Source organism: Bombina bombina, chromosome 2 (genome assembly GCF_027579735.1).
Source record: "Bombina bombina isolate aBomBom1 chromosome 2, aBomBom1.pri, whole genome shotgun sequence".
In the NCBI taxonomy this organism is placed as follows: domain Eukaryota; kingdom Metazoa; phylum Chordata; class Amphibia; order Anura; family Bombinatoridae; genus Bombina; species Bombina bombina.
In genome coordinates this window covers 275167414-275185337 of record NC_069500.1, presented here as the reverse complement: position 1 = coordinate 275185337, position 17924 = coordinate 275167414, and positions in this window count along the sequence as shown.

The window sequence follows — 17924 nt, the reverse complement described above, 5'->3', positions numbered from 1 at the left end:
AGTGAGTTTTTTTTATCAGGGCTGGTGCAAAAACAGCTAGCTGATAAAAGTTGGTGATATTGTGGTATAGGATGCTGTAAGTACAGCTGAAAGTAAATTCCTTGTGGTGGTTTTGAGCTCTGAAAAGTTCCCAGAGTTCAGGTGGATAAGTTGGTGTTTATGGTGGAAAACCGTAATAAATAGTTACATGAACTGCTGTAAATACAGCTAGATGATGATTCCTTGTGGTTTTTTGAGCTCTAGATAGCTCACAATAACCGGATGGATGTGGATTCTTAAGCCTGTCAGTGACAGGGTCCGTTCCTGTATTTACAGCAGTTCATGTAACTATTTATTACGGTTTTCCACCATAAACACCACCTTATCCACCTGAACTCTGGGAACTTTTCAGAGCTCAAAACCACCACAAGGAATTTACTTTCAGCTGTACTTACAGCATCCTATACCACAATATCACCAACTTTTATCAGCTAGCTGTTTTTGCACCAGCCCTGATAAAAAAAACTCACTACCGGATTTAAAGAAATATACTATATTTCATCTGCTCACCTATTTCTGTCCCTGATCTGGACTATTATCAAAGAGGATTTCTGTTTATCATTTTTTATTGGACATTGGAAAATAAGTGTTTTTATTTTAAATGTCACTTTGTGTCCTTGCAAGCATCATATATACACATCTCATGAGTGCTGCAATTAATATCCACAATTGATCTCATAGTATGTAAACTGAGCACTAATTGGTTTGCATACATAAAGTTTATACCATACTCCAGAGAGGAGAAGCCTTTCAAGTATAAAGAAGGGGAAAAGAAATAAACAGCAACAAGGAAAGAAATTCAGCAAAAGAATTAAAGTTTCTCTACCTAACTCCAGAGAGGAGTAGTTTGTCTGAAATTCCAACCTATTTCTACTCCAGGGATATCAAGATTTCCACCTGCTAAAAGTTTCTGCATACCAGCTGGAAACATCTTTACCACAGATAGGGATTACATCCCCTCCATGCTTCCAACATACCTCACATGTTTGAGGTTAAACAAGGTGAGCACATTTAAATCTCACTTTTAGTTTTTGATAGCCTAGTACTGACATACTGCACCATAATTTGTTTTTGTTTTTGTTTTTCTCCATTCTATGGCCTAGATTTGGAGTTCGGCGGTAGCCGTCAAAACCAGCGTTAGAGGCTCCTAACGCTGGTTTTAGGCTACCGCCGGTATTTGGAGTCAGTGATTAAAGGGTCTAACGCTCACTTTTCAGCCGCGACTTTTCCATACCGCAGATCCCCCTACGCCATTTGCGTATCCTATATTTTCAATGGGATCTTTCTAACGCTGGTATTTAGAGTCGTTTCTGAAGTGAGCGTTAGAGCTCTAACGACAAAACTCCAGCCGCCTGAAAATAGCAGGAGTTAAGAGCTTTCTGGCTAACGCCGGTTCATAAAGCTCTTAACTACTGTACCCTAAAGTACACTAACACCCATAAACTACCTATGTACCCCTATACCGAGGTCCCCCCACATCGCCGCCACTCGATTAAAATTTTTAACCCCTAATCTGCCGACCGCCACCTACGTTATACTTATGTACCCCTAATCTGCTGCCCCTAACCCCGCCGACCCCTATATTATATTTATTAACCCCTAACTTGCCCCCCACAACGTCGCCGCCAGCTACTTAAAATAATTAACCCCTAATCTTCCGACCGCAAATCGCCGCCACCTACGTTATCCCTATGTACCCCTAATCTGCTGCCCTAACATCGCCGACCCCTATATTATATTTATTAACCCCTAATCTGCCCCCCTCAACGTCGCCGACACCTGCCTACATTTATTAACCCCTATCTGCCGAGCGGAGCTCACCGCTATTCTAATAAATTGATTAACCCCTAAAGCTAAGTCTAACCCTAACACTAACACCCCCCTAAGTTAAATATAATTTTTATCTAACGAAATAAATTAACTCTTATTAAATAAATGATTCCTATTTAAAGCTAAATACTTACCTGTAAAATAAACCCTAATATAGCTACAATATAAATTATAATTATATTATAGCTATTTTAGGATTAATATTTATTTTACAGGCAACTTTGTAATTATTTTAACCAGGTACAATAGCTATTAAATAGTTAAGAACTATTTAATAGTTACCTAGTTAAAATAATAACAAATTTACCTGTAAAATAAATCCTAACCTAAGATATAATTAAACCTAACACTACCCTATCAATAAATTAATTAAATAAACTACCTACAATTACCTACAATTAACCTAACACTACACTATCAATAAATTAATTAAACACAATTCCTACAAATAAATACAATTACATAAACTAGCTAAAGTACAAAAAATAAAAAAGAACTAAGTTACAGAAAATAAAAAAATATTTACAAACATAAGAAAAATATTACAACAATTTTAAACTAATTACACCTACTCTAAGCCCCCTAATAAAATAACAAAGCCCCCCAAAATAAAAAATTCCCTACCCTATTCTAAATTAAAAAAGTTACAAGCTCTTTTACCTTACCAGCCCTGAACAGGGCCCTTTGCGGGGCATGCCCCAAGAATTTCAGCTCTTTTGCCTGTAAAAGAATAAATACAATACCCCCCCCCAACATTACAACCCACCACCCACATACCCCTAATCTAACCCAAACCCCCCTTAAATAAACCTAACACTAAGCCCCTGAAGATCTTCCTACCTTGTCTTCACCATCCAGGTTCACCGATCCGTCCTGAAGAGCTCCTCCGATGTCCTGATCCAAGCCCAAGCGGGGGCTGAAGAGGTCCATGATCCGGTCAAAGTCTTCATCCAAGCGGGGCAGAAGAGGATCTTCCATCCGATTGAAGTCATCATCCAGGCGGCATCTTCTATGGTCTTCCATCCGGAGCGAAGCGGCAGGATCCTGAAGACCTCCAGCGCGGAACATCCATCCGGACCGACGACTGAACGACGAATGACTGTTCCTTTAAGGGACGTCATCCAAGATGGCTTCCCTCGAATTCCGATTGGCTGATAGGATTCTATCAGCCAATCGGAATTAAGGTAGGAATTTTCTGATTGGCTGATGGAATCAGCCAATCAGAATCAAGTTCAATCCGATTGGCTGATCCAATCAGCCAATCAGATTGAGCTCGCATTCTATTGGCTGTTCCGATCAGCCAATAGAATGCGAGCTCAATCTGATTGGCTGATTGGATCGGCCAATCGGATTGAACTAGATTCTGATTGGCTGATTCCATCAGCCAATCAGAAAATTCCTACCTTAATTCCGATTGGCTGATAGAATCCTATCAGCCATTCGGAATTCGAGGGACGCCATCTTGGATGACGTCCCTTAAAGGAACAGTCATTCGTCGTTCAGTCGTCGGTCCGGATGGATGTTCCGCGCTGGAGGTCTTCAGGATCCTGCCGCTTCGCTCCGGATGGAAGACCATAGAAGATGCCGCCTGGATGATGACTTCAATCGGATGGAAGATCCTCTTCTGCCCCGCTTGGATGAAGACTTTGACCGGATCATGGACCTCTTCAGCCCCCGCTTGGGCTTGGATCAGGACATCGGAGGAGCTCTTCAGGACGGATCGGTGAACCTGGATGGTGAAGACAAGGTAGGAAGATCTTCAGGGGCTTAGTGTTAGGTTTATTTAAGGGGGGTTTGGGTTAGATTAGGGGTATGTGGGTGGTGGGTTGTAATGTTGGGGGGGGGGTATTGTATTTATTCTTTTACAGGCAAAAGAGCTGAAATTCTTGGGGCATGCCCCGCAAAGGGCCCTGTTCAGGGCTGGTAAGGTAAAAGAGCTTGTAACTTTTTTAATTTAGAATAGGGTAGGGAATTTTTTATTTTGGGGGGATTTGTTATTTTATTAGGGGGCTTAGAGTAGGTGTAATTAGTTTAAAATTGTTGTAATATTTTTCTTATGTTTGTAAATATTTTTTTATTTTCTGTAACTTAGTTCTTTTTTATTTTTTGTACTTTAGCTAGTTTATTTAATTGTATTTATTTGTAGGAATTGTGTTTAATTAATTTATTGATAGTGTAGTGTTAGGTTAATTGTAGGTAATTGTAGGTAGTTTATTTAATTATTTTATTGATAGGGTAGTGTTAGGTTTAATTATATCTTAGGTTAGGATTTATTTTACAGGTAAATTTGTTATTATTTTAACTAGGTAACTATTAAATAGTTCTTAACTATTTAATAGCTATTGTACCTGGTTAAAATAATTACAAAGTTGCCTGTAAAATAAATATTAATCCTAAAATAGCTACAATATAATTATAATTTATATTGTAGCTATATTAGGATTTATTTTACAGGTAAGTATTTAGCTTTAAATAGGAATCATTTATTTAATAAGAGATAATTAATTTTGTTAGATTTAAATTATATTTAACTTAGGGGGGTGTTAGTATTAGGGTTAGACTTAGCTTTAGGGGTTAATACATTTATTAGAATAGCGGCGAGATTCGGTCGGCAGATTAGGGGTTAATAATTGAAGTTAGGTGTCGGCGATGTTAGGGAGGGCAGATTAGGGGTTAATACTATTTATGATAGGGTTAGTGAGGCGGATTAGGGGTTAATAACTTTATTATAGTAGCGCTCAGGTCCGCTCGGCAGATTAGGGGTTAATAAGTGTAGGTAGGTGTCGGCGACGTTGAGGGGGGCAGATTAGGGGTTAATAAATATAATATAGGGGTCGGCGATGTTAGGGCAGCAGATTAGGGGTACATAGGGATAACGTAGGTTGCGGCGGTTTACGGAGCGGCAGATTAGGGGTTAAAAAAAATATGCAGGGGTCAGCGATAGCGGGGGCGGCAGATTAGGGGTTTATAAGTGTAAGGCTAGGGGTGTTTAGACTCGGGGTACATGTTAGAGTGTTAGGTGCAGACGTAGGAAGTGTTTCCCCATAGGAAACAATGGGGCTGCGTTAGGAGCTGAACGCTGCTTTTTTGCAGGTGTTAGGTTTTTTTCCAGCTCAAACAGCCCCATTGTTTCCTATGGGAGAATCGTGCACGAGCACGTTTTTGAGGCCGGCCGCGTCCGTAAGCAACTCTGGTATCGAGAGTTGCATTTGCGGTAAAAATGCTCTACGCTCCTTTTTTGGAGCCTAACGCAGCATTTGTTTGAACTCTCGATACCAGAGTTAAATTTATGGTGCGGCCAGAAAAAAGCCCGCGGAGCGTTAACAGCCCATCTACCGCCAAACTCCAAATCTAGGCCTACGTGCGCTGAACTCTGAAACTCAACTCCATACCATTATATATATGTGTGTTAAATAAACGGATGCTTTGAGTCACGGTTGTCCCCTCTCTTTTTTCTTTTTCTTTTTGTGTCCTTAAAGGGCCACTAAACCCAAAATCTTTCTTTCATGATTCAGATAGAGAAGACAAATTTAAACAATAAACAATTTACTTCTATTATTTATTTTGCTTCATTTTTTAGATATCCTTAGTTGAAGAAAAAGCAATGCACATGGGTGAGCCAATCACATGAGGCTTCTATGTGCAAAAACCAATCAGCAGCTACTGAGCATATCTAGATATGCTTTTCAGCAAAGAATATTAAGATAATAAAACAAATTAGATAATAGAAGTAAATTAGAAAGATGTTTAAAATTGATTTCTCTTTCTAAATCATGAAAGAAAAAAATGTGGGTTTCATGTCCCTTTAAGGGGTTAAAGAGCTTGAGTAAGAAGGAATCTACCTTGCAATTCACATGATAATATCATATCATCTTTATGGAGGTAATGATTTCACTTGGTAGTGGCTCTGCCTTGTGATTCCACCTAATCAGAGACTTGAAAAGGGTTAAGTCCCTCTATGACTGCCTTGTTATTAGACTCCATATGACATTGTTCTAAATGAAATGTACATTTTTCACACATGTTAGTAACTTGCTGGCTTACCCAAGTTTTATATACAAACATGGTAGATACATTATCAGCACAGTCCTGTATTGGGGATTTAAATAATGATAATTTAATATGGTATTTTTTTGCTTTATCCACTTGTGATTTTCACACTTCTTCCGAACATGCATTAACGACTTCTAAGCATGTTTTTGATTATCTGCATTGGTCAAGATAATGTGCCATTATGTCATTATTATTGCGTTGTTTGTTGCTTCTGATTTTATGTCAGTTGCCAGGCTTACTAAGCCTAGGTTGCTAAGCTAAACTAAGCTGTAAAACTACTGATGTTATCTTTATTATCTGTAAGTTACTGTAAAAGCACATATTAGTGATTAGTTATGTTAACGGTACACAACCCTTTAATAAAAGTGTTTGGGAACAGAAAGGTTTGTATTTCGGAATAGTTTGGGATTTTGGAATATTTGTATATTTGCATCTGTTAAGTTGAACAACTTAAAGAGGGGATGAGACCTGATGTAAACATCTTTTGTTATTTAGCCAAAAGTCTCTGTTTATTATCATGCAGGCAATATTAATAAATAACCCGAGAGCGCCAACTAGAGGCAGAGGAAAATTCTAACAGAAAATTAATAACAGTCAAACATTTATTTAAACATATAGTAAAAATATGGATCCATGTAACATATACTGAAATCAAATACAGTTAAAAAATACAGTTAAAAAATACAATAATCAATACAGTTAAAAAAATATAGTTAAAAAACAATGGTCAACGAATTTTTATCACCAATTACGGGGATAATAAAATAAGAGTCACAATAAATGATCTCTTAAGGAGAAAGAGAAAGTTCTGAAAAAAGTCCAAAGGAATAATTGTGCAATTCCCAGGTGTAAAATGTCAAATCCAATAAATCCAGTGAAAAAAGGGAAGGTGATAAAAAATCCAATAAATAATCCAATAAAAAAATGTTATACTCCAAGTGTATATATAAAAAAGTGTAATATGAACTGGGGATCCCCTAAAACTGTGTAAAAGGGTGTGAAAAAAATGTGTGTAAAAAATCCAAAAAAATGGGAAAAGGTAAAAAATATATATAAAAAAGTTATATGTGAAAAAAATTCAATATAAAGTCTTAATTAAGTAAAATCCAAGTGAAACTGAGTTAATAAAATAGTGGTTACTAGTGAATGATCCTCCTTATGAATGTCTCCATATAAGTGATGGTAATAGACTTTTGTGTGCTAGATGACTTTGCTTTGTCTTTTCAATGTAAACTTCGATTATCCAAGTGGAGTGGCACCTAGAACCAACTGGGTGCATACAGGCAGGCTGACATTCAGGACCAGCAGTCAGTACGCTGGGGGTCTCACCCGAGAGACCTGTGGGTGGGTCAGATGAGGTAGATGGAGTCGGCTGTGTGTCGTCTGGTGAGCCGGATCGCCACTGTGGAAGTCCAAAGGGCTGTGTTGTTTATCCCAAAAGGGTAGCTGCTCACACGATCAGCCTTGTTTCCAAACGAGTTTCCAATATCAGTGTATGGAACAAAGGGATAAAAACCAAACTGGGTATAACCACTGCAAACTGTGGTAATATTAAAAAGGCACAGAAAACCGGGTCTGTCTAAAAACAAGTATTTAATTGCTACGCGTTTCTCAGTCCGTAAAGGACCGTTTCCTCAGGCATTATCCCTTTGTACCAACGCTGTAGGTAAGTGAGCGGTGAGGCAAAACTGCTCATTAGCACCGCACAGCCTCTAACGCAAAAATCGTAATCTAGGTCATGGTTTTTATTTAAAGAAAAAATACTAATGAAAAAGTCTGAATTTAGTAATAATTCTAGACATAGGGGCATATTTATGATTGTGCGAGCGGACATGATCCGATATAGCGTATCATGTCCGCCGCCAATCGATAAATGCCGACAGCATACGCTCTCGGGATTTATCATTCTTGTGAACTGCTGGTGCAATGGTGCCCCCTGCAGATTCGCGGCCGCTAGCAGGGGGTGTCAATCAACCTGATCGTATTCGATCGGGTTGATTTCTGGTGATTTCTGTCCGAGGCCTCAGAGCAGGCAGACAGGTTATGGAGCAGTAGAGCTTGATAAATATGCCCCTTACTGTTTTTTGTACCTGTATAAGGTAATTTTAGACAATAAATACCTTTTGAAATATAACGTTTGGCTATATATAGTAAAAAACAAAATTGCAATATACTTTATTTATTTTGTCCCTTTTTCCTTTAATTTAATTCAGAAAATTGTCGGCTATGCACTTCCTGTTCAAAATGGAAGTGAAAAATTCAGACCTAACATTGTTATATGCCACTGAGCCATTGGTTGCACAATCTAATGACCCATTTATATAACTGTCCCTAATTGGCCTCAGCAGAAAAGAAAACCTAAGGGAAAACATGGCAGCAATCATTGCTTTATGGACATTTTACATTTATTTTTTTTCAATATCTGGACATTATTCCAAGGCTAATGTTTGCATTGAATACTTTATTCTATCTAGTATTTTTTTTTAGGGCGGAGCTGTATTTAACAATCTTGCTCGCGTACTAACTCCTCTAGAAGTAAGCTTTTTTGTGCACAAGTTGAAAGTAAAATGTTTTCGCTCATACCTTAACCCGATGCGCAAAAACATTGAAGTTAGAAAATTGCGAACACTATAACGTATTCCCCCAAAGAAGTCAATCGAGCAACACCCTACGTGCTCGTAAACCCACTTGTATTTTCTCAAGTGTGCTAACCTGACATGTAAATATGAATATTTCCCATTCCAATGTTCTTCAAATAGCAGAATATGTTCTATTTATTCATAAATACATATTTCTTCATATATTTGTTGGTTCTTTGGTACAACATATATCTATACCCTATGATTATATATAGGTGTAGATATATACAGATTTACTGTATATAGGAACATCTATTTAAAAATACATAGAAAATATTCCTATATGTACATTGGAATGTGAAATATTTACAGTAAATACATAGTGTAACACTTTATTAAATATAAATATTGTATTTTCATGTTTTCATCTGCTTGACTGCAAAGACTATATATATATATATATATATATATATATATATATGTCTATATTTGTATACATATGTATTTATGAGTCTATGGGGCCAAATTATCAAGCTCCGAATGGAGCTTGATGCCCTTGTTTCTGCGCGAGCCTTCAGGCTCACCGGAAAAAGAAGTTATGAAGCAGCGGTCTAAAGACCACTGCTCCATTACTTGTTCACCTGCCTTGAGGCCGTGGACAGAAATCAACCCAATTGAATACGAACGGGTTGATTGACACCCCCTGCTAGCGGCCGAATGGCTGCGAATCTGCAGGGGGGCGGCATTGCACCAGCAGTTCACAAGAGCTGCTGGTGCAATGATAAATGCCGACAGCGCATGCTGTCGGCTTTTATCGATGTGTGTCGGACATGATACGCTACATCGTATCATGTCCGCTCGCACTATGATAAATTGGCCCCTATCTGTGTATATCTGTCTGTAGATACATATATACACATATAATTACATAAATACATATCTGAGACCTTATATCTTTAAGATCTTATAACTTTTTGTGCAATATTTTTTTATTAAACAGTGTTATTATGAGTGTAACTGTACTTTTAAATTTGATGTATTTTGTGACACATTTTTTTTTGTTTCACAAAACTGTTAACTAGAGCTTCAATTGCACTCAAGCGATTACGTTTACTTTCAACTTGTAAAACGAGCGCTACATCTGACGCATGCAAACACCCGCTATATTCCCCTTATCGCTCACGCATAACTGTTAGAGCGCCACTTGTAATCTGGCCCTTAGTGTTTATTGTCCCTTTAAGAAAATGCATGGCTGAGGAGACTATGGGGCAAATCATGTTAGTTCATATGAAAAGTGAAATAACAATTTAATATACAATCTTATTAAATGGAGTGGATGAGGGAAAATATTCAGATGTATTTTAAAGCAAATGCCCACAAAATAAATCATGCCTGTTGCAATGTTATAGTTTCAATAGGTAATCATATTATTGGGGTGTCACTTGGAAGTTATCCCTTCAACTAAATTAATGTACGGCTATTCAAATAGATTAAAATGGCTTAGAAATTCAATGTAAAAATCTGCAGATGTTAAGATCTGAGGCAGTGTTTTAGTTATCTGTTATCTGTATTAATAGATTGCCTAGCTAAACTTACTGTTATATACCCTTTAATTAATTAAAGGGGTAAACATATTTTCCTAATATTCTAATGAAAAAACAGCTCTATATTTTTCAATATAGCTATAGTGAAAGATGTATTGTGATATTTGCTCAGATCATTATATAATAGTATTCCATTAAGAGATATTTATATTTTGTAACAAAACATAATTCAGCTATATTGGCAAATAAAACGTGCAATAAAATAGTGCATTACTGCAGCCTGTCAGCTTCCAAGTCCTTAATCAGACTTATACCGCAAGAAAGAAAGTATATAGTAAGCATGATCCGCTCTGTACAGCTCGCCTTCACCTGCTTTCCTTAGCACACTAAAATAGGAAGTCAGGCCATTGATTTTCCATCAAGCTGAAGCAGGAATCATTCGCTCACTTACTAGGCTGTAATGCTCAGTTTGATCAGCTTACATTCAATCAAAGGCTTTGCCGTTATTACAGGGTGATCAGACGCAGCCTCTAACTGTGTCTATTAAGGTATACAATGGACTTTATATGGTATATTTTGGAATATTGTGTTGAAATATTTGTAAATATGGATACATTGTCAACTTATGACACTTGACCCATGTATAACTGTATTTTCATATACTAACATTAGATACATATGTTTTAGTTACTCTGAGATAATTCTTTGGAACAGTGGCTGACAGTTTTTTGTCATGGGATTCACTTCCCATAGTCTAGAAATTTTTGTTCAACCTATGATTTATTTTTCTGTAACACGGCTCCATTAAAGTACTATGCTGATTTAAAATGAAAATGCTGTTATCTAGCAACTATATACTGGCAAATCTACATAATGTGAGGAAGTAAAAGGCTTTCAAGTTGGAGTTTTTACTTTAAAAAAGGAAGAAATTTAAAGGAATACTAAACCCATTTTTTTCTTTAATGATTCGGATAGAGCATGCGATTTTAAGCAACTTTCTAATTTACTCCTATTATCATTTTTTTCTTCGTTCTCTTGGTATCTTTATTTTAAAAAGCAGGAATGAAAGCTAGCCCATTTTTGGATCAGCACTTTGGATAGCATTTGCTGATTGGTGGCTAAATTCTTTCTATTAAGATAAAATGTGTTATAGTGACCCAGTAAAGTAATTTGCTTTTTTTCTGGTAGATACATTATCACTGCAACTACTGCTTTTTGTATTCAGTATTTGACCTGTAGTCATAATAATTGGTTATATATATGTCTTATAATTATAATGAATCATCTAGTGTTTTGTATTCCGTGCCGATGGATTGTGGATATCGAAGGCTCCTGTGTGATTGGCTCTTATCACCGGTATGTTTGTCCACTAACAATTGTTGCTTCAGTGGTTGTGCATTATGTGGTTCTTGCCATTGGCGGCAGCCCCTGACATGCTTGCGATTTTTTACAGTAACTATTGGATAATCGTACCTGTGATTGAACCAATGGGGAATAAGATTTTTTAGGGTATGTTAAACCTGTTGTTGTTCATGTGGCATAATTAGAGCAAGGTGTGATACAAGTGATACAGCCTGATGAAACAGCACATTCGTTGAGAAACACGTTGATTTTAATTGTTCTTAAAACAAATAAAAATATCTTTCACTTCCACCTTGCTCCTGCTTTTGGCTTTTGGATATTGGAAAGTAACATTCCAGCCAACAGAGTGCATCTATAGGTGTTTCCTACAAGTCCATCAGATGGTGTGTTGGTGCTGGTGACGAACTGAGAACATCTGTTGTACCTGGTCCAGCTGCTTCTTTGAGTGGATTGAGTCAGCCGAGCAGCTCTGAAGCCTCGGTCTGCTGAATATTGCACTGGATGTGAAACTTGGTTTGTGAGTATTCATTTGCCCTCACTTTTATTTTGATTGTGGTTTCATTATTACACTATAAGGCACCTCTGTCTCTCCTATCGTTTAAGACTCTGCTTGCTAAAATTTGTTTTATCTATGTGCATTCATTTTTTAACAGTAATTTCAGCGTTAAAACAGCACCACAGCCATTACACGTCTTGTCGTCATAGTTGTACTGCAAACATTTTAGCCTGTAACACAACGTCAGTCCCGCACTCGTAAAAATGACGTTTTTTAATGGGACTTCGATAGTGTAGCCATTACAAGTTTTGCATTTCCGACTAAAAAGCTTGAGTTACACCCTATAACGACAAGATCCGTACCGCCATCTGAGAGCAGTAGTTATTAATTTTTACGCAACAAAACTGTTAAATAAAACTCATAACTAAAGTTTTTAAAAGTACACTAACACCCATAAACTACCTATTAACCCCTAAACCAAGCCCCTCCCTCATTGCAAACACTATATTAAAGTTATTAACCCCTAATCTGCCGCTCCCGACATCCCCACCACTAATACAATGTATTAACCCCTATTTCGCCGCTCCCCGACATTGTCACCACTATAATAAAGTTATTAACCCCTAAACCGCTGCCCTCCCGCATCGCAAACACTATTTACCGCCGCAACTATAATAAACCTATTAACTCCTAAACCGCAAGCCCCCCACATTAAAATATACTAAAATAAACTATTAACCCCTAAACCGAAAGCCCCCCACATCACAATAAACTAATTTAAACTAGTAACCCCTAAACCTAACGCCCCCCTAACTTTATATTAAAATTACAATTTCCCTATCTTAAAGGGACACTGTACCCAAATTTTTTCTTTTGTAATTCAGAAAGAGCATGCAATTTTAAGCAACTTTCTAATTTACTCCTATTATCAATTTGTCTTCGTTCTCTTGATATCATTATTTGAAAAAGAAGGCATCTAAGCTTTTTTTTGGGTTCAGTACTCTGGACAGCACATTTTTATTGGTGGTTGAATTTATCCACCAATCAGCAAGGACAACCCAGGTTGTTCACCAAAAATGGGCCGGCATCTAAACTTACATTCTTGCATTTCAAATAAAGATACCAAGAGAATTAAGAAAATTTGATAATAGGAGTAAATAAGAAAGTTGCTTAAAATTGCATGCTCAATCTGAATCACAAAAGAAAATTTTTGGGTACAGTGTCCCTTTAAATTAAATAAAAACTTACCTGTCAAATTAAACAAACTAACAATTAAACTAACATAACTATTAAACTAGAATTAAACTAACTACCAATTAAATAAACTATATTACACATTAAAAAATTCCTAACACAAAAATGACAAACTATCTAATTACAAAAAATAAAAAAATTAAAATTACAAAAAATAACAAACACTAAATTACGAAAAATAACAAACGAAAATCAAAAATAAAAAAGAATTACACCTAATCTAATAGCCCTATAAAAATAAAAAAGCCCACCCAAAATAAACCCCCCCCAGCCTACAATAAACTACCAATAGCCCTTAGGATCTTTTGTAGGGCATTGCCCTAAGTTAAACAGCTCTTTTACCTGTAAAAAAAATACAAAGACCCCCCCAACTGTAAAAACCCACCACCCAACCAACCCCCCAAAATAAAAAAATCGAACTCTAACAAAAACCTAAGCTACCCATTGCCCTGAAAAGGGAATTTAGCTCTTCTACGAAAAGCCCAAACCCTAAACTGGGATCTAAAGTTTAACACAGCAAAGTGTAAAATAATGCATTTAGGGAAGAAAAATCCAAATGTTAATTACAGACTCAATGACACTTTACTGACTGTTACAGATGAGGTTTTTTTTTTATTCCTCTGATACAATTTATTCATGGGGGCAAAATAAAATTGTTAATTCAGATACAGAGATGTCAGACAGAGAAGGTGACAGCACGGAAGCTGAAATCTCTGAGGATGAATTAAGGCCCAAAACCATATTAAGAAACACAAAAAGAATTAAGCCACATAAAGTCAATAATTCAGATATCCCTTTAGGCGTAGAACAAGAAGGGGGCGCAAAAATAAAACCCAGAACAAGGAAACAAGTGAGGTTCAATTACAAACCCCAGTACACCAAGAAATGAATACTCAGGAATTAAACATTATTAATCTCTCAGATGTAATTCTTACCCCTGAACAAATATCTGTCCTCAAAAAAGGCCTATCCTTTATACCCACACCACAATTTAATAAATTTGAGGCAATAAAAGATTTACACTTATTCACGCGTAAGATTCTTTTAAAAAAATACTTCAGTAACTCTGATTCAGAGAATTTGAACTCTACAGACCAAGCAGCTATTAATGATTTGATTGCATTATTAGAAGAAACTAGCAGCTCCATAAGCAGTAGTGAAAACACTAGTTGGCGCAACATATTGAAAACCAAGTCCAAATTTGTACCCCCGAACAGTACTTCACATAGTGCACTCACATTTCTGAACTTAGTATGCCAGGATATTCTTAATATTCAAGGGAACACTGAAACTTCAGGTTTTAATCTAAGTAAAGAAGAGAACATGGCACTAAAACAACTATCTGAACTAAAACATGTCCAGATTAAAAGTAGTGATAAAGGGGGGAATATTGTAATTTGGCCTGACAATATGTACAGAGAGGAGGCACTACGCCAACTAAATAATCCTCTGAATTACAGAATTCTACTTTGCAATCCTATGGATATGTTCCTTAACAGTTACAATAAACTGATCAAATCAGCTCTAGCATGTGGTACTATAGATCAAAAAGAATTTAACTTTCTAGAAATTACACAACCCAAAATAGCCACTCTATATTTACTGCCTAAAATTCATAAGGATACTATCAAACCACCAGGGAGACCAATAGTCTCAGGGATCGGTTCCTTAACTGAGAAAGCTAGTAAATATATTGATGCTCGGCTTAGATACATTGTAGAATCCCTACCATCATACACGAGGGATACAATGCATCTTTTGAATAAAATCAATGATCTCCAGATTGATACAAATGCTCTGTTGGTAACTTGTGATGTGGAATCGCTCTACACTAGTATAAAAACTGAGTGGGGTTGTAGAGCAACCACACACTATCTCAACAAGAATACAAATATGACTCAAGAGGTTAAAGAATTTATTTTGGATATGTTAAAGTTTGTACTCACTCACAACTTTTTCGTATTTGACGATAAATTCTATTTACAGACATGTGGTACCGCCATGGGCACATCCTGTGCCCCGACATACGCTAATATATATCTGGGCTGGTGGGAGGAAACAGTGGTTTTCAATGAAGACCTTAAACATCTGACCAAATATGTCTCCCACTGGTCCAGATATATAGATGATATATTATTCGTATGGAATGGACCACCAGACCTTTTGACTGAATTTATAACAGTTCTCAATGACAATCCCTTTGGACTATACCTCACATCTACCATAAATAAGACAAAAGTGGAATTTTTGGACCTGTATATTCATAAAACCGATAATACTATTGAAACATCGGCATACAGAAAGCCTACCTCCACTAATAATATTTTAGATGCTAATAGTTATCACCATCCAGCAACTATTAGGGGGCTCCCAATGGGGGAATATATACGTCTACGACGTAATTGTAGTACTATTGAGAACTTTAAGATAGCTGCGAGAGATCTGAGAGAGAGATTATTGGAACGTGGTTATTCTAGAAAGTTATTAGCCAAAGCTTACAATCGAGTATTACTGAAGGATAGACGGGAACTTTTAACTCCCAAATTAAAAGAATCTAATACCCCTCTTAGGTTTATTACCACTTTCTCACCACAAAGTGATCACATTACCAGCATTTTACGAAAACATTGGTATGTCCTTACCCAGGACACACTTTTAAAACCATTGCTACCTGAGAGACCGTTAGTAACATACAGGAGAGCAAGTAACATCAGTGACAAGCTTATAACTAGTCACTATGACAGGAATGCAAAGAAATCTCCAACTTACAAGGGTTCTATAGGCTGTGGGCATTGTAAAGTATGCCAGCATATGGTAAAAAAACAATCTATAGTGGACAGATTTAATTATACGTGGACCATAAAAGAACACATCAATTGTCAAAGTACCAACGTAATTTACTGCATATCCTGTAGTTGTAATTTATATTACGTTGGCATGACTACACGCAGTCTGGGTAAACGTATAACTGAACATCTGAGCAATATAAGGACAGCCCACAAAGATATTGAAGATAAAAAACAAATAACGAGTGTAGCTAAACACTTTCTTCAATATCATAGTGGGAAAACCAATGCTTTAAAATGCTGGGGATTAGAGAAACTGAAACCAGGAATAAGAGGGGGGAATACGGAAAACAGACTGTTAAAGATGGAAACCAAATGGGTTTTCAATCTGAACACTGTCATACCCAATGGCATGAATGAGTTTAACAATTATTGGGTATATATCTGAATAGTGATTACTTTCTCTATTGCTGTCTGTCAGTATGTGTTTTGTATTTCCAATTAATATCACTTTATTTTAGAGTGATACGTGGTTCCCAATAATGAATAATTTGGCCACCGAAATAATTGGATGTGTAACGGTGAATTGGGCATATATCAAATAGTCCATAGACAAGCTAACATAAGGGCTCTGTAAATGATAAATAAACAAGGCCAAAGTGAGACGATAATACGTTTTCTTGTCCTGTTTAATCTTTTTTGCTAAAGAAAGTCAATGGCCTTTATATGTCATATGTGACCCACCACCCTACATTATAACCTAACCATCTCACACACTGACTTCAGATGCTCTGATTGCTAGTGATATAGATGCAATAGAATCATTATATTTGTTTTTCAAAACTGCACATATATCTGTAATCACCTACTGTACAAAGTCATATTATTTTATAATTGTAAGATACATAGTGGAGCTTTGTATAAGAATTTTGTGCATGTATAACCTAAGAAGCTTATATAAATATAAACACAATCCTTTTTAACAAGTGCGATATTTATGGCAACCATGAAATACACTCTGTGAATAACACAATAATGGGGAGCTATAGACTATCTTCTAAGGAATTGTTATCTATAAGCAAATAGGGATTGAAATTAGGATTCTAATTAATATGCATCTTACTTGTAGGTTGATGTCTTACCATGAATGATAAATAATAACACTTTATAAGAGATTTATCCGGTGTTGGATTAATTTCCAAATTGAACGATTTTTTATTGATAATATATATCTTCAATTCACCGTTATAGGATGGTAATAAATGTCATCTTTTAAGTAATGCAAGAGAAAGAGCGTGATTGACTTTTACCTTTCTGATATAATCCACCAATAATAGTGCAGACCATTAGAAGAGAACCTAACCAATATCCAATCCTAGTTCTTTTAACAGTGGGTGGAAGCATACCTGAACGCCCATTGATAGATAATGAGGCGTTGTCTTGTAGCACCCTCCGGATTGGATAGCAATAGTACAAGGTTCAAATAAAAAGCCGCGCACACTACAGCCTCGGCTTATTCATTTTAGAATCTCTAAGTGAAACATTGACAAAGGCTCACGGAGCCGAAACGCGTTTGTTATTTAAACTTTAGAGTCTAATACCGCATTGTCACTCTAGCCACCTGATGCCGGTGTTTCCAGTTCCCGGCCAGGAAACAGAGGAGTGACTAGCGGTTTATTTGCTTTTAAAAGTTGTTTTTGGTTCTAAGGTTGTGGGTAGTTTAACCATTTCTAGGGAGGTTTATCCCCCTTTTCTTTTTTACTTAATTAAATAAAGCATGTATGTTTTATAATGTCACCTTTGAAAGTGAGAGTGAGTGCTATCTAAACCCCTAATCTGTCTATCCTCTAGTGTCTAAATGTATCTTATTTAAAGGGGTAGCACCGGAATACAAATTTCTTATCTCACTTACCTACAGTGTAGTGCCAGTTTTTTTCTTTTTGTTTTCAATAGTATTATAATTGATGTGAGAATTATACTC